Here is a 16,853-nt window from a genome sequence, read left to right as displayed (position 1 = left end):
CAGGACCCCATTAACTATGTCATAATAGGAGGGCTTCTGTGTCTGTTTTCGAATAGGGCATCCAAAATGCTGGACCCAGCAGTGCACTGCAACGTATCCTCCTGTATTTAGGCTAAGCGGTCGATCTGGGGCTCAGTAGTACCCCCCCCCCCCCTTTCTCTTTCTCAATCCTGAGCTAAATAATTGCAGTAGAAGAGTCTAATAAGGTACGTTTATAGGTTTTCAAAGGATTTTTTTTTTTTGTCTTTTTGTTTTTCGTTTATCCTTGCCATTATCCGCTTTCAAATTGCGCCTCTTTGGTGCCCATCTCGTGGCGAGTTTGGCAAATAGACGTAAACATGACTTCCCAGCAGTTAAGTTCTCCAAATTTCTTTCGTCTTTATTTTGTTTTGCTTTCTTTCATTAATGCTAAGTAACGAATGGCTCAACTATATATTCAATATGGAAATATGTTATCTAATAGGTTGGGCTTATTGTTGGGTAAGAGTCTATTAGATTCCAGAGGTAAGTGTCAATAACATCATGGCTATAGCTCAACTGTTATTTACCCGATTTTGCTATTATTACAGCTATGGCGGTTTATCCATCAGGCAAACTTAGCACGGCCTGTGGCCACTTGAGTATTATAAGGGAACTGTGAACAAGAACTCTAGCATCATGACGTCCAAAACGGGCTATTCTTCGGAGACGGTGAAGAGGAAAAAAGGAAAATACTCATTCTCCCAGGTGAGAGGCACGTAATTTTTTGTTCACAATCCTTCACTCTTTTTTGAGTAGCTTAACAGCGGTAGTGTATTATTATGAAAGGTATATATAGTGAGAACTGCCCTTAATATGTACAGCGTGCAAGCTTAGTAGGTGTGAAGCAAACCCATTATCCTTTTTAGCTAAGCTAGCTAACACACTACATTTTCACACATCACCACAACTTCTCCCTCAGCAGAAGTGCCATCACTCCTTTGGTGTTGCCCTCACTGCAAACTTTACCCTTAGAACATTGCCAAGCATAGTTTCACTGAACTAAAATTATTCAGGCCCCTATGCTGGAACATGATACTTATCTCTTTCGTATTGTCCTGTTTACATCCACACACATTCAGACACCCGAGCTTTACTTATCCTTTGAGGAGCATAAGCTGTCGTCTCACAGTACCTTGTTGTCATTGTTATTTTGTTCCATTGATGCAGTTTTGACATTTTATTCAGAGGAGGGTCTTCAAAGGAACTAAGGTCCTCTTCCAGTTGTCCCAGACACAGCTGTATTTGAAGGGATCTCAAAGAAAGCAGACCTTGCTATTTTAAGGGATGAATCTTAGAGGAACAAGAGGCTTCTGCTGCTGTATGAATTGACCTTACAACAATACAGCAGAACACTGATAACTGCATTTGATCTAGCTGAGTGGCCCTCTTGTTAGAGGCACTAAGGACAGAACTAGAGCGTGGACGACCAATCCAAGTTTGATCATGAAATCAAATTTTTCATTCCTCAGAGGAAACGATGGTAGATGTTACTACCAAGTTACTATATGAAAAATTAGTCAGTGGAAAAAATCTACAAAAGCTGGCTGATGTACTCAGAAACAATCTGCATATTGCTTCTGTTGCATATTGTTTTAGTTCATTGCTTAAAAACTGTGAAAACAGTCCCATACATACAAAGAACATGATTTCATGGAAGTAGCTTTAAAAAGTGCCAGAAGAAAGAAAGGTATTGATCATGTTGAGATGATTGTACTTGAAGGTTAAAATGTGCTGGCAAGATGTTCAAAAATATGTTTAGTGAATATGAAGACTGTCCAAGGTAAGGATGAAATGAAGCATTTCTAGAGAAATTTGAATGACTGTATAAATGGTTTTGAATGTATAAATGGTTTTGAGAATGAGAGAAACGTGGTTGTAACGGGTGCTATGAATGTGAAAGTGGGATTTGATGCAATTGACAAGATAGTTTGTAAATGGGGAGTGGCTGTTGTAAATGGAAATGGAAGTTATCTTGTGGATGTCTGTGCTGAGATGGGTTTATTCCTTGGAAATACCTTTCTTCAGCACAAGATGATCCATAGGTGTATATACATGGATGAGAAATGATGGAAGAGAATAACAAAAGGCTTTGATTGACTGTATGGCAGTGGATGAAAGATTGAGAAAGGCTGTGCTAGATGCTGGAGTTGTGAGAAGATCCTTTGGGGCCTGACCATTTTGCAGCTATTGTGAGGATGAGAGTCTGGGAGAAGTGGAGGTATTGTGTCAGGAAGAATGGAGACATAAAAGTGTTTGCAACTGAGAAGATGAACCAGAAAAAGTGCAGGGAGGAACATAAGAGGAGAATGACAGGAAGTTTAGATGGAAGTGAAGTGAATGTATGGATACAGTCGTGTGTGAATCGGGTGTTTAAAGTTTTTACAGAAATACTGTTAATGGTTGTAGAATTTTATTTTGTTGTAGAATCTTTATTTTGTTTTGCTTTCTTTCATTAATGCTAAGTAAGGAATGGCTCAACTTTATATTCAATATGGAAATATATTATCTAATAAGTTGGGCATATTATTGGGTAAGAGTCTATTAGATTCCAGAGGTAATAGTGTCAATAACATCATGGATATAGCTCAACTGTTATATACCCGATTTTGCTATTATTACAGCTGTGGCGGTTTATCCATCAGGCAAACTTAGCACGGCCTGTGGCCACTTGAGTATTATAAGGGAACTGTGAACAAGAACTCTAGCATCATGACGTCCAAAATGGGCTATTCTTCGGAGACGGTGAAGAGGAAACAAGGAAAATACTCATTCTCCCAGGATAAAGGCACGTAATTTTTTGTTCACAGTCCTTCACTCTTTTCAGACTAGCTTAACAGCGGTAGTGTATTATTATGGAAGGTATATCTAGTGAGAACTGCACTTGATATGTACAGCGTGCAAGCTTAGTAGGTGCGAAGCAAACCCATTATCCTTTTTAGCTAAGCTAGCTAACACACTACATTTTCACACATCACCACAACTTCTCCCTCAGCAGAAGTGCCATCACTCCTTTGGTGTTGCCCTCTGCAAACTTAACTCTTAGAACATTGCCAAGCATAGTTTCACTGAACTGAAATTATCCAGGCCCCTATGCTGGAACATAATACTTATCTCTTTCGTATTGTCCTCTTTACATCCACACACATTCAGACACCCGAGCTTTACTTATCCTTTGAGGAGCATAAGCTATCATCTCACAGTACCTTGTTGTCATTGTTATTTTGTTCCATTGATGCAGTTCTGACATTATATTCAGAGGAGGGTCTTCAAAGGAACTAAGGTCCTCTTCCAGTTGTCCCAGACACAGCTGTATTTGAAGGGATCTCAAAGAAAGCAGACCTTGCTATTTTAAGGGATGAATCTGAGAGGAACAAGAGGCTTCTGCTGCTGTATGAATTGACCCTGCAACAATACAGCAGAACACTGATAACTGCATTTGATCTAGCTGAGTGGCCCTCTTGTTAGAGGCGCTAAGGACAGAACTAGAGCGTGGACGACCAATCCAAGTTTGATCATGAAATCAAATTTTTCATTCCTCAGAGGAAAAGATGGTAGATGTTACTACCAAGTTACCATATCAAAATTTAGTCAGTGGAAAAAATCTACAAAAGCTGGCTGATGTACTCAGAAACAATCTGCATATTGCTTCTGTTGCATATTGTTTTAGTTCATTGCTTAAAAACTGTGAAAACAGTCCCATACATACAAAGAACATGATTTCATGGAAGTAGCTTTTAAAGTGCCAGAAGAAAGAAAGCTATTGATCATGTTGAGATGATTGTACTTGAAGGTTAAAATGTGCTGGCAAGATGTTCAAAAATATGTTTAGTGAATATGAAGACTGTGCAAGGTAAGGATGAAATGAAGCATTTCTAGAGAAATTTGAATGACTGTATAAATGGTTTTGAATGTATAAATGGTTTTGAGAATGGGAGAAACGTGGTTGTAACAGGTGCCATGAATGTGAAAGTGGGATTTGATGCAATTGACGAGATAGTTTGTAAATGGGGAGTGGCTGTTGTAAATGGAAATGGAAGTTATCTTGTGGATGTCTGTGCTGAGATGGGTTTATTCCTTGGAAATACCTTTCTTCAGCACAAGATGATCCATAGGTGTATATACATGGATGAGAAATGATGGAAGAGAATAACAAAAGGCTTTGATTGACTGTATGGCAGTGGATGAAAGATTGAGAAAGGCTGTGCTAGATGCTGGAGTTGTGAGAAGATCCTTTGGGGCCTGACCATTTTGCAGCTATTGTGAGGATGAGAGTCTGGGAGAAGTGGAGGTATTGTGTCAGGAAGAATGGAGACATAAAAGTGTTTGCAACTGAGAAGATGAACCAGAAAAAGTGCAGGGAGGAACATAAGAGGAGAATGACAGAAAGTTTAGATGGAAGTGAAGTGAATGTATGGATGCAGTCGTATGTGAATCGGGTGTTTAAAGTTTTTACAGAAATACTGTTAATGGTTGTAGAATTTTATTTTGTTGTAGAATCTTTATTTTGTTTTGCTTTCTTTCATTAATGCTAAGTAAGGAATGGCTCAACTTTACATTCAATATGGAAATATATTATCTAATAAGTTGGGCATATTTGGGCATATTGTTGGGTAAGAGTCTATTAGATTCCAGAGGTAATAGTGTCAATAACATCATGGATGTAGCTCAACTGTTATTTACCCGATTTTGCTATTATTACAGCTGTGGCGGTTTATCCATCAGGCAAACTTAGCACGGCCTGTGGCCACTTGAGTATTATAAGGGAACTGTGAACAAGAACTCTAGCATCATGACGTCTAAAATGGGCTATTCTTCGGAGACGGTGAAGAGGAAAAAAGGAAAATACTCATTCTCCCAGGATAAAGGCACGTAATTTTTTGTTCACAATCCTTCACTCTTTTTAGACTAGCTTAACAGCGGTAGTGGATTATTATGGAAGGTATATGTAGTGAGAACTGCCCTTGATATGTACAGCGTGCAAGCTTAGTAGGTGTGAAGCAAACCCATTATCCGTTTTAGCTAAGCTAGCTAACACACTACATTTTCACACATCACCACAACTTCTCCCTCAGCAGAAGTGCCATCACTCCTTTGGTGTTGCCCTCTGCAAACTTTACTCTTCGAACATTGCCAAGCATAATTTCACTGAACTAAAATTATTCAGGCCCCTATGCTTGAATACTGATCTCTTTCTTATTGTCCCGTTTACATCCACACACGTCAGACACCCGAGCTTTACTTATCCTTTGAGGAGGATAAGCTATCGTCTCACAGTTCCTTGTTGTCATTGTTATTTTGTTCCATTGGTGCAGTTCTGACATTTTATTCAGAGGAGGGTCTTTAAAGGAACTAAGGTCCTCTTCCTGTTGTCCCAGACACAGCTGTATTTGAAGGGATCTCAAAGAAAGTAGACCTTGCTATTTTAAGGGATAAATCTTAGAAGAACAAGAGGCTTCTGCTGCTGTGTGAATTGACCCTACAACTACAGCAGAACACTGACAGCTGCATTTGATCTAGCTGAGTGGCCCTCTTGTTAGAGGCGCTAAGGACAGAACTAGAGCATGGACGACCAATCCAAGTTTGATCATGAAATCAAATTTTTCATTCCTCAGAGGAAAAGATGGTAGATGTTACTACCAAGTTACTATATGAAAAATTAGTCAGTGGAAAACCTCTACAAAAGCTGGCTGATGTACTCAGAAACAATCCCCGTATTGCTTCAGTTGCATATTGTTTTAGTTCATTGCTTAAAAACTGTGAAAACAGTCCCATACGTACAAAGAACATGATTTCATGGAAGTAGCTTTAAAAAGTTCCAGAAGAAAGAAAGCTATTGATCATGTTGAGATGATTGTACTTGAAGGTTAAAATGTGCTGGCAAAATGTTCAAAAATATGTTTAGTGAATATGAAGACTGTCCAAGGTAAGGATGAAATGAAGCATTTCTAGAGAAATTTGAATGACTGTATAAATGGTTTTGAATGTATAAATGGTTTTGAGAATGAGAGAAACGTGGTTGTAACGGGTGCCATGAATGTGAAAGTGGGATTTGATGCAATTGACGAGATAGTTTGTAAATGGGGAGTGCCTGTTGTAAATGGAAATGGAAGTTATCTTGTGGATGTCTGTGCTGAGATGGGTTTATTCCTTGGAAATACCTTTCTTCAGCACAAGATGATCCATAGGTGTATATACATGGATGAGAAATGATGGAAGAGAATAACAAAAGGCTTTGATTGACTGTATGGATGTGGATGAAAGATTGAGAAAGGCTGTGCTAGATGCTGGAGTTGTGAGAAGATCCTTTGGAGCCTGACCATTTTGCAGCTATTGTGGGGATGAGCATCAGGGAGAAGTGGAGGTATTGTGTAAGGAAGAATGGAGACATAAAAGTGTTTGCAACTGAGAAGATGAACCAGAAAAAATGCAGGGAGGAATATAAGAGGAGAATGACAGAAAGTTTAGATGGAAGTGAAGTGAATGTATGGATGCAGTCGTGTGTGAATCGGGTGTTTAAAGTGTTTACAGAAATACTGTTAATAGTTGTAGAATTAGTAGTTGGATACAAGGTCATGAAATATGGAATAAAAAGTGAAATGTATGGTGAATAGAAGAGATTAGAAATTCTTTGGAAATGAAGAAAAAGGCATATAGCAGATTGCTCGAAAGGAATGAACCAGTGTAAGTTTAGCAAAGGAGGAGGGAAAAATATTAAATGTGTAATTAGAATGTTGAAAAATTATAAGAGGAAAGAAGAGAGAGAGTAGATGAAGATTTTGGAAAAAGATTAAGTGAAAAATTTTGTGGAAATAGAAAATTGTACTGGGAGGTGAAAAGGGAAAGAGATGGGTGTAAGAATGGAAAAGTTCATGCAAGAAATAAGGAAGGGGAGTTGCTGTATCAAAAGAAGGGAATGAAAGGAAGGTAGGAAGTATTTTGAAGAATTGATGAATATAGGCAAGGGCCTACAGCAAAAATGGAGGCATGAATGGCAATAATGAGGCTGATGTGGCATTTTGTTTGCAAAAATACAATCTCTCCTAGTCCTACATAACACTTGAGAACACTTTACTCACACAGCTCATTCTTTGTAACTATATTTTTTTTTGGTGAGCTTTACACATTAGACCTGCCTTATGCCAAATGGTATGAGCAGTAGACAGAAGGTAGGAACATTTAGGCTGCAGCATTAGATAGAAGTAGTAGGTAGGAGCATTAGGTAAAAGTAGTCAGTGGGAACATAAAGCAGGAGCCTCTGCAAACGTTGCACTAGAGTTGATTTCTGCCAGCGGTACTAAAGGCTAAGAAGCAGCTGTGGAGTTTACTTGTTATGGAGGTTCTATTGCTGTGGCCACACCCCTTGAGGGAATTCTAGTTGGAATGGGCATCAAAGATAAAGACAGACAGAAGGTAAAAAAAAAAAAAAAAAGCACCTGGAGTGGATGGGACTACAGCTGAAATGCTAAAGTATGAAGGAGAAAGTGTGGTAGAGTAGATGCATCTGATATATAATTTGGCATGGAAATGGAAAGTTGTGCTTGAAAGCTATTATTGTTCCTTATTCAAAGGACAAAGTGCTGAGGATGCATGTAGCAATTTTAGGGGAATAAGTCTGTTGAGTGGGTGGTGAGAGTAAGTGAGAGTAAGTGAGCTTGGGAAGGAGACTTGTGTGAGGAAGTACCAGGAGAGACTGAGTACAGAATGGAAAAAGGTGAGAACAATGGAAGTAAGGGGAGTGGGGGAGGAATGGGATGTATTTAGGGAATCAGTGATGGATTGCGCAAAAGATGCTTGTGGCATGAGAAGAGTGGGAGGTGGGTTGATTAGAAAGGGTAGTGAGTGGTGGGATGAAGAAGTAAGAGTATTAGTGAAAGAGAAGAGAGAGGCATTTGGATGATTTTTGCAGGGAAAAAATGAAATTGAGTGGGTGATGTATAAAAGAAAGAGACAGGAGGTCAAGAGAAAGGTGCAAGAGGTGAAAAAAAGGGCAAATGAGAGTTGGGGTGAGAGAGTATCATTAAATTTTAGGGAGAATAAAAAGATGTTCTGGAAGGAGGTAAATAAAGTGCGTAAGACAAGGGAGCAAATGGGAACTTCAGTGAAGGGCGCAAATGGGGAGGTGATAACAAGTAGTGGTGATGTGAGAAGGAGATGGAGTGAGTATTTTGAAGGTTTGTTGAATGTGTTTGATGATAGAGTGGCAGATATAGGGTGTTTTGGTCGAGGTGGTGTGCAAAGTGAGAGGGTTAGGGAAAATGATTTGGTAAACAGAGAAGAGGTAGTAAAAGCTTTGCGGAAGATGAAAGCCGGCAAGGCAGCAGGTTTGGATGGTATTGCAGTGGAATTTATTAAAAAAGGGGGTGACTGTATTGTTGACTGGTTGGTAAGGTTATTTAATGTATGTATGACTCATGGTGAGGTGCATGAGGATTGGCGGAATGCGTGCATAGTGCCATTGTACAAAGGCAAAGGGGATAAGAGTGAGTGCTCAAATTACAGAGGTATAAGTTTGTTGAGTATTCCTGGTAAATTATATGGGAGGATATTGATTGAGAGGGTGAAGGCATGTACAGAGCATCAGATTGGGGAAGAGCAGTGTGGTTTCAGAAGTGGTAGAGGATGTGTGGATCAGGTGTTTGCTTTGAAGAATGTATGTGAGAAATACTTAGAAAAGCAAATGGATTTGTATGTAGCATTTATGGATCTGGAGAAGGCATATGATAGAGTTGATAGAGATGCTCTGTGGAAGGTATTAAGAATATATGGTGTGGGAGGCAAATTGTTAGAAGCAGTGAAAAGTTTTTATCGAGGATGTAAGGCATGTGTACGTGTAGGAAGAGAGGAAAGTGATTGGTTCTCAGTGAATGTAGGTTTGCGGCAGGGGTGTGTGATGTCTCCATGGTTGTTTAATTTGTTTATGGATGGGGTTGTTAGGGAGGTGAATGCAAGAGTTTTGGAAAGAGGGGCAAGTATGAAGTCTGTTGGGGATGAGAGAGCTTGGGAAGTGAGTCAGTTGTTGTTCGCTGATGATACAGCGCTGGTGGCTGATTCATGTGAGAAACTGCAGAAGCTGGTGACTGAGTTTGGTAAAGTGTGTGAAAGAAGAAAGTTAAGAGTAAATGTGAATAAGAGCAAGGTTATTAGGTACAGTAGGGTTGAGGGTCAAGTCAATTGGGAGGTGAGTTTGAATGGAGAAAAACTGGAGGAAGTGAAGTGTTTTAGATATCTGGGAGTGGATCTGGCAGCGGATGGAACCATGGAAGCGGAAGTGGATCATAGGGTGGGGGAGGGGGCGAAAATTCTGGGAGCCTTGAAGAATGTGTGGAAGTCGAGAACATTATCTCGGAAAGCAAAAATGGGTATGTTTGAAGGAATAGTGGTTCCAACAATGTTGTATGGTTGCGAGGCGTGGGCTATGGATAGAGTTGTGCGCAGGAGGATGGATGTGCTGGAAATGAGATGTTTGAGGACAATGTGTGGTGTGAGGTGGTTTGATCGAGTAAGTAACGTAAGGGTAAGAGAGATGTGTGGAAATAAAAAGAGCGTGGTTGAGAGAGCAGAAGAGGGTGTTTTGAAATGGTTCGGGCACATGGAGAGAATGAGTGAGGAAAGATTGACCAAGAGAATATATGTGTCGGAGGTGGAGGGAACGAGGAGAAGAGGGAGACCAAATTGGAGGTGGAAAGATGGAGTGAAAAAGATTTTGTGTGATCGGGGCCTGAACATGCAGGAGGGTGAAAGGAGGGCAAGGAATAGAGTGAATTGGAGCGATGTGGTATACCGGGGTTGGCGTGCTGTCAGTGGAGTGAATCAAGGCATGTGAAGCGACTGGGGTAAACCATGGAAAGCTGTGTAGGTATGTATATTTGCGTGTGTGGACGTATGTATATACATGTGTATGGGGGTGGGTTGGGCCATTTCTTTCGTCTGTTTCCTTGCGCTACCTCGCAAACGCGGGAGACAGCGGGAAAAAAAAAAAAAAGTCTGTTGAGTATATTAGGAAAAGTGTATGCAAGAATGTCAGTTGATAGAAAGGTGGAACTGACTGAATGCAGAATAAGTAAGGAGTATGGGTGTTTTAGGAAAGTTAGGCGAGTGTGGATCAGATTTTTGTGGTAAAGATGCCCTTGGAAAAGTATTTAGTGAAAGTTAAGTTGTGTGTAGTTTTTATGGATTTGGAGAAAGCATAGGACAGAGTTGAGCGGAATGCTTTATGGGATGTGATGGGGATAAATGGGGTAGGGGAGAACTGTTGGATGGTGTGAAAGCCTTATGTTAAGGATATATGGGGTAGGGGTACAAGTGTATGGTGTGAAAGCCTTCTATAGAGGAGCAAATGCATGTGTAAGAGTGGATAGAGAGTTCAGCAAAAGTTTTGTTATACATGCGAGTGTGAGGCAGGGCTGTGTAATGTCACTGTGGCTTTTTGATATATAGGTAATGTATAGGTATGTATATTTGCATGTATGGGTGTATATGTATATGCATGTCTACGGGAGTGGGTTGGGCCATTTTTTCGTTTGTTTCCTTGCGCTGCCTCAGTAACGCGAGAGATGGCGACTTAGTATAATGAATAAATATAAATAGAATATATTTTATCTATTTTATTATACTTTGTTGCTGTCTCCCACGTTATCGAGGTAGCGCAAGGAAACAGACGAAAGAATGGCCCAACCCACCCACATGCACATGTATGTACATAAACATCTACACATGCACATATACATACCTATACATTTCATTGTATACATCATGTATACATACACAGACATATACATATATACACATGTACGTAATTCATACTTGCTGCCTTTATTCATTCCCATCGCCACCCCACCACATGAAATGACAACCCCATCCCCCCGCATGCGCGCTGAGGTAGTGATAAGAAAAGACAACAAAGGCCACATTTGTTCACATTCAGTCTCTAGCTGTCATGTATAATGCACCGAAACCACAGCTCCCTTTCCACATCCAGGCCCCACAAAACTTTCCATGGTTTACCCCAGACACTTCACATGCCCTGGTTCAATCCATTGACAGCATGTAGACCCCGGTATACCACATTGTTCCAATTCACTCTATTCCTTAAACGCCTTTCACCCTCCTGCATGTTCAGGCCCCGATCGATCAAAATCTGTTTCACTCCATCCTTCCACCTCCAATTTGGTCTCCCACTTCTCCTCGTTCGCTCCACCTCTGACACATATATCCTCTTTGTCAGTATTTGTCAGTATTTCCACACTCCTTCTCTCCATGTGACTAAATCATTTTAAAACACCCTCTTCTGCTCTCTTAACCACACTCTTTGTATTACCACACATCTCTATTACCCTTTCATTACTTACTTAATCAAACCACCTCATACCACATATTGTCCTCAAACATCTCCTTTCCAATACATCCACCCTCCTCCACACAACTCTATCTATAGCCCACACCTCGCAACCATATAACATTGTTGGAACCACTATTCCTTCAAAAATACTCATTTTTGCTTTCTGAGATAGTGTTCTCACCTTCCACACATTTTTCACCGCTCCCAGAACTTTCACCCCTTCCCCCACCTTGTGACTCACTTCCGCTTCCATGTTCCAGCTGCTGCCAAATCCACTCCCAGATATCTTAAACACTTCACTTCCTCTAGTTTTTCTCCATTCAAACTTACCTCCCAGTTGACTTGTCCCTCAACCCTACTGTACCTAATAACCTTGCTCTTATTCACATTTACTCTAAGCTTTCTTCTTTCACTCACTTTACCAAACTCAGTCACCAGCTTCTGCAGTTTCTCACCTGAATCAGTCACTAGCACTGTATCATCAGCGAACAACAACTGACTCACTTCCCAAGCCCTCTCGTCCACAACAGATTGCATACTTGCCCCTTTCCGAAACTCTTGCATTCACCTCCCTAACAACCCCATCAATAAACAAATCAAAGAACCATGGAGACATCATGCTCCCCTGCTACAAACTGACTTTCACTGGGAACCAATCACTTTCCTCTCTTCCTACTCGTATACATGCCTTACATCCTCGATAAAAACTTTTCACTGCTTCTAGCAACTTACCTCCCACACCAAATACTCTTAATACCTTCCACAGAGAATCTCTATCAACTCTATCACATCCCTTCTCCAGATTCATAAATGCTACATACAAATCCATTTGCTTTTCTAAGTATTTCTCACATACGTTCTTCAAAGCAAACACCTGATCCACACATCCTTTACCACTTCTGAAACCACACTGCTCTTCCCCAATCTGATGCTCTGTACATGCCTTGACCCTCTCAATCAATACCTTCCCATATAATTTCCCAGGAATACTCAACAAATTTATACCTCTGTAATTTGAGCACTCACCTGTATCTGCTTTGCCTTTGCACAGTGCCACTATGCATGCATTCTGCCAATCCTCTGGCTCTTCACCATGAAACATGCATACATTGAATATCCTCAGCAACACAGTCACCCCCTCTTTTAATAAATTCCACTGCAATACCCTCCAAAACCGCCACCTTGCCGGCTTTCATCTTCCACAGAACTTTCACAACCTCTTCTCTGTTTACTAAACTATTTGCCCAGACCCTCTCACCTCACACACCAACTCGACCAAAACACCTTATATCTGACACTGTTATCATCAGACACATTCAAGAAACCTTCAAAATACTCGCTCCATATCCTCACTTCACCACTCCGTGTTATTGCCTCCCCATTAGCCCTCTTCACTGATGTTCCTATTTGTCCTCTTGTCTTACGCACTTCATTTACCTCCTTCCAAAACGTCTTTTTATTCTCCGTAAAATTTAATGATACTCTCTCACACCAACTCTCATTTGCCCTCTTTTTCACCTCTTGCACCTTTCTCTTGACCTCCTGCTTTTCTTTTATACATCCCCCAGTCTTTTACACTATTTTCCTGCAAAAATCGTCCAAAGGCCTCTCTTTTCTCTTTCACTAACAATCTTACTTCTTCACCCCACCACTCACGACCCTTTCTAATCTGCCCACCTCCCACCTTCCTCACGCCACAGGCATCTTTTGCTTGAGCCATCACTGCTTCTCTAAATACATCCCGTTCCTCCCCCACACCCTTACATCATTTGCTATCACCTTTTTCCATTCTGCACTCAATCACTCCTGGTACTTCCTCACACAAGTCTCGTTTCCAAGCCCTCTTACTCTCACCACTCTCTTCACCCCAACATTCTCTCTTCTTTTCATCACGCACATTTAGACACCCCAATCTGAGCCTTTGAGGAGGATGAGCACTCTCTGCATGACTCCTTCTTATATTATATTATACTTAATCACCGTCTCCAGCGTTAGCGAGGTAGCGCAAGGAAACAGACGAAAGAATGGCCCAAACCCACCCACATTCACAAGTATATACATAAACTCCCACACACGCACATATACATACCTATACATTTCAACGTATGCATACATATAGACAGATATATACATATATCCTCATGTACATTTTCATGCTTGCTGCTTTCATCCATTCCCATCGCCACCCATGAAATAACACCCCCCCCCTTCCTTCCCGCATGCGCGAAAGGTAATGCTGGGAAAAGACAAAAAAGGCCACATTCGTTCATAGTCAGCCTCTAGCTGTCATGTGTATTTACCGAAAATCACAGCTCCCTTTCCTCATCCAGGCCCTGCAAACCTTAACATGGCTTACCCCAGACACTTGACATGCCCTGGTTCAATCCATTGACAGCACATCGACCCTGGTATACCAAATTGTTCCAATTCACTCTATTCCTTGCACGCCTTTAACCCTCCTGTATGTTCAGGCCCTGATCGCTCAAAGTCTTTTTCACCCTATCCTTCCACCTCCAATTTGGTCTCCCACTTCTCATTCTCTCTACCTCTGACACATATATCCTCTTTATCAATTTTTCCTCACTCATTCTCTCCATGTGACCAAACCATTCCAACACACCTGATTTCTCAATAATACTCTTTTTATTACCACACACCTCACACCACATACTGTCCTCAGACATTTCATTTCCAACATATCCACACTCCTCTGCACAACCCTACCTATAGCCCATGCTTTGCAACCATATAACATTGTTGGAGCCGCTATTCCTTTAAACATACCCATTTTTGCTCCGAGATAACATTCTCGCCTTCCACACATTCTTCATTGCTCCCAGAAACTTCACTCCCTCCCCAACCGTGACTCACTTCCGCTTCCATGATTCCATCTGCTGCCAAATCCATTCCCAGATATCTAAAACACTTCACTTCCTCCAGTTTTTCTCCATTCAAACTTACCTCCCAATTAACTTGTCCCTCAACCCCACTGAACCTAATAACCTTGCTCTTATTCACATTTTTCTCAGCTTTCTTCTTTCACACACTTTACCACACTGGGTCACCAGCTTCTGCAGTTTCTCCCTTAAATCAGCTACCAGCGCTGTATCATCAGAGAACAACAACTGACTCACTTCCCATGCCCTTTCATCCGCAACATACTGCATACTTGCCCCTCTTGCTAAAACTCTTGCATTCACCTCCCTAACAATCCCGTCCATAAACAAATTAAACAACCATGGAGACATCACTTACATATATATATATATATATATATATATATATATATATATATATATATATATATATATATATATATTTATATATATATATAATATATGGTGAGAGTAAGTGAGCTTGGGAAGGAGACTTGTGTGAGGAAGTACCAGGAGAGACTGAGTACAAAATGGAAAAAGGTGAGAACAATGGAAGTAAGGGGAGTGGGGGAGGAATGGGATGTATTTAGGGAATCAGTGATGGATTGTGCAAAAGATGCTTGTGGCATGAGAAGAGTGGGAGGTGGGTTGATGAGAAAGGGTAGTGAGTGGTGGAATGAAGAAGTAAGATTATTAGTGAAAGAGAAGAGAGAGGCATTTGGACGATTTTTGAAGGGAAAAAATGCAATTGAGTGGGAGATGTATAAAAGAAAGACACAGGAGGTCAAGAGAAAGGTGCAAGAGGTGAAAAAGAGGGCAAATGAGAGTTGGGGTGAGAGAGTATCATTAAATTTTAGGGAGAATAAAAAGATGTTCTGGAAGGAGGTAAATAAAGTGCGTAAGACAAGGGAGCAAATGGGAACTTCAGTGAAGGGCACAAATGGGGAGGTGATAACAAGTAGTGGTGATGTGAGGAAGGAGATGGAGTGAGTATTTTGAAGGTTTGTTGAATGTGTTTGATGATAGAGTGGCAGATATAGGGTGTTTTGGTCGAGGTGGTGTGCAAAGTGAGAGGGTTAGGGAAAATGATTTGGTAAACAGAGAAGAGGTAGTGAAAGCTTTGCGGAAGATGAAAGCCGGCAAGGCAGCAGGTTTGGATGGTATTGCAGTGGAATTTATTAAAAAAGGGGGTGACTGTATTGTTGACTGGTTGGTAAGGTTATTTAATGTATTTATGACTCATGGTGAGGTACCTGAGGATTGGCGGAATGCGTGCATAGTGCCATTGTACAAAGGCAAAGGGGATAAGAGTGAGTGCTCAAATTACAGAGGTATAAGTTTGTTGAGTATTCCTGGTAAATTATATGGGAGGGTATTGATTGAGAGGGTGAAGGCATGTACAGAGCATCAGATTGGGGAAGAGCAGTGTGGTTTCAGAAGTGGTAGAGGATGTGTGGATCAGGTGTTTGCTTTGAAGAATGTATGTGAGAAATACTTAGACAAGCAAATGGATTTGTATGTAGCATATATGGATCTGGAGAAGGCATATGATAGAGTTGATAGAGATGCTCTGTGGAAGGTATTAAGAATATATGGTGTGGGAGGCAAGTTGTTAGAAGCAGTGAAAAGTTTTTATCGAGGATGTAAGGCATGTGTACGTGTAGGAAGAGAGGAAAGTGATTGGTTCTCAGTGAATGTAGGTTTGCGGCAGGGGTGTGTGATGTCTCCATGGTTGTTTAGTTTGTTTATGGATGGAGTTGTTAGGGAGGTGAATGCAAGAGTTTTGGAAAGAGGGGCAAGTATGCAGTCTGTTGGGGATGAGAGAGCTCGGGAAGTGAGTCAGTTGTTGTTTGCTGATGATACAGCGCTGGTGGCTGATTCATGTGAGAAACTGCAGAAGCTGGTAACTGAGTTTGGTAAAGTGTGTGAAAGAAGAAAGTTAAGAGTAAATGTGAATAAGAGCAAGGTAATTAGGTTCAGTAGGGTTGAGGGTCAAGTCAATTGGGAGGTAAGTTTGAATGGAGAAAAACTGGAGGAAGTAAAGTGTTTTAGATATCTGGGAGTGGATTTGGCAGTGGATGGAACCATGGAAGCAGAAGTGAATCATAGGGTGGGGGAGGGGGCGAAAAACCTTTGGGGGCCTTGAAGAATGTGTGGAAGTCCGAGAACATTATCCTTTTGAAGGGAAAAAAGGGTAGTTTGGGAAAGGAAAAGTTGGGTTTCCCCAAAAATGTTTTTATGGTTGTGAGGGCGTGGGGGTGGATAGAGTTGTGCGCAGGGGGGTGGGAAACTATTTTAAAATAAAATATAAATATATATATAAATTAAAAATATATATATAAAATTTTTTATTTTGTATTAAAAAATATATCCAAACTTTTTTCAAAACTATTCGCCAAAATTTCCCCGGGTTAGCGAGGGAACTTAAGAACTTTGGACTGGGGCCTTTTAGGGAATATCCCACCCCCGGCCCCCTTTTCTGTTCCCCCTTTTTGGGGAAAAAAAAAAAAAGCGGGGGGGGGGGATTTCCCCGCCCCCCCCTTTCCCCCCCCTTTTAGTCGCCTTCTACGACACGCAGGGAATAAGTGGGGAAATATTTTTTTCACCCCTAACCCCAG

General features: G+C 41.0%; 1 long non-coding RNA gene across 2 annotated transcripts in view; it reads left to right on the top strand.

Moving 5' to 3' along the window:
- Positions 1-271: 271 nt before the first annotated feature.
- LOC139760518 (uncharacterized) overlaps positions 272-16,853 on the top strand; it is a 25,049-nt gene continuing 8,467 nt past the window's right edge. The window contains exons 1-4 of one of the 2 annotated variants that reach the window (XR_011715360.1): positions 272-352; positions 570-726; positions 2,643-2,806; positions 4,723-4,886. This is a non-coding gene — a long non-coding RNA (uncharacterized lncRNA). Of the gene's footprint in view, positions 727-2,642; positions 2,807-4,722; positions 4,887-16,853 lie in introns of both variants that reach the window. The other variant, XR_011715359.1, reaches the window with a different exon arrangement.

The sequence above is a fragment of the Panulirus ornatus genome, chromosome 37 (genome assembly GCF_036320965.1).
Source record: "Panulirus ornatus isolate Po-2019 chromosome 37, ASM3632096v1, whole genome shotgun sequence".
NCBI lineage: Eukaryota > Metazoa > Arthropoda > Malacostraca > Decapoda > Palinuridae > Panulirus > Panulirus ornatus.
Note: the sequence above shows the minus strand (reverse complement) of the source record. Positions and strands in the feature narration are given on the sequence as shown.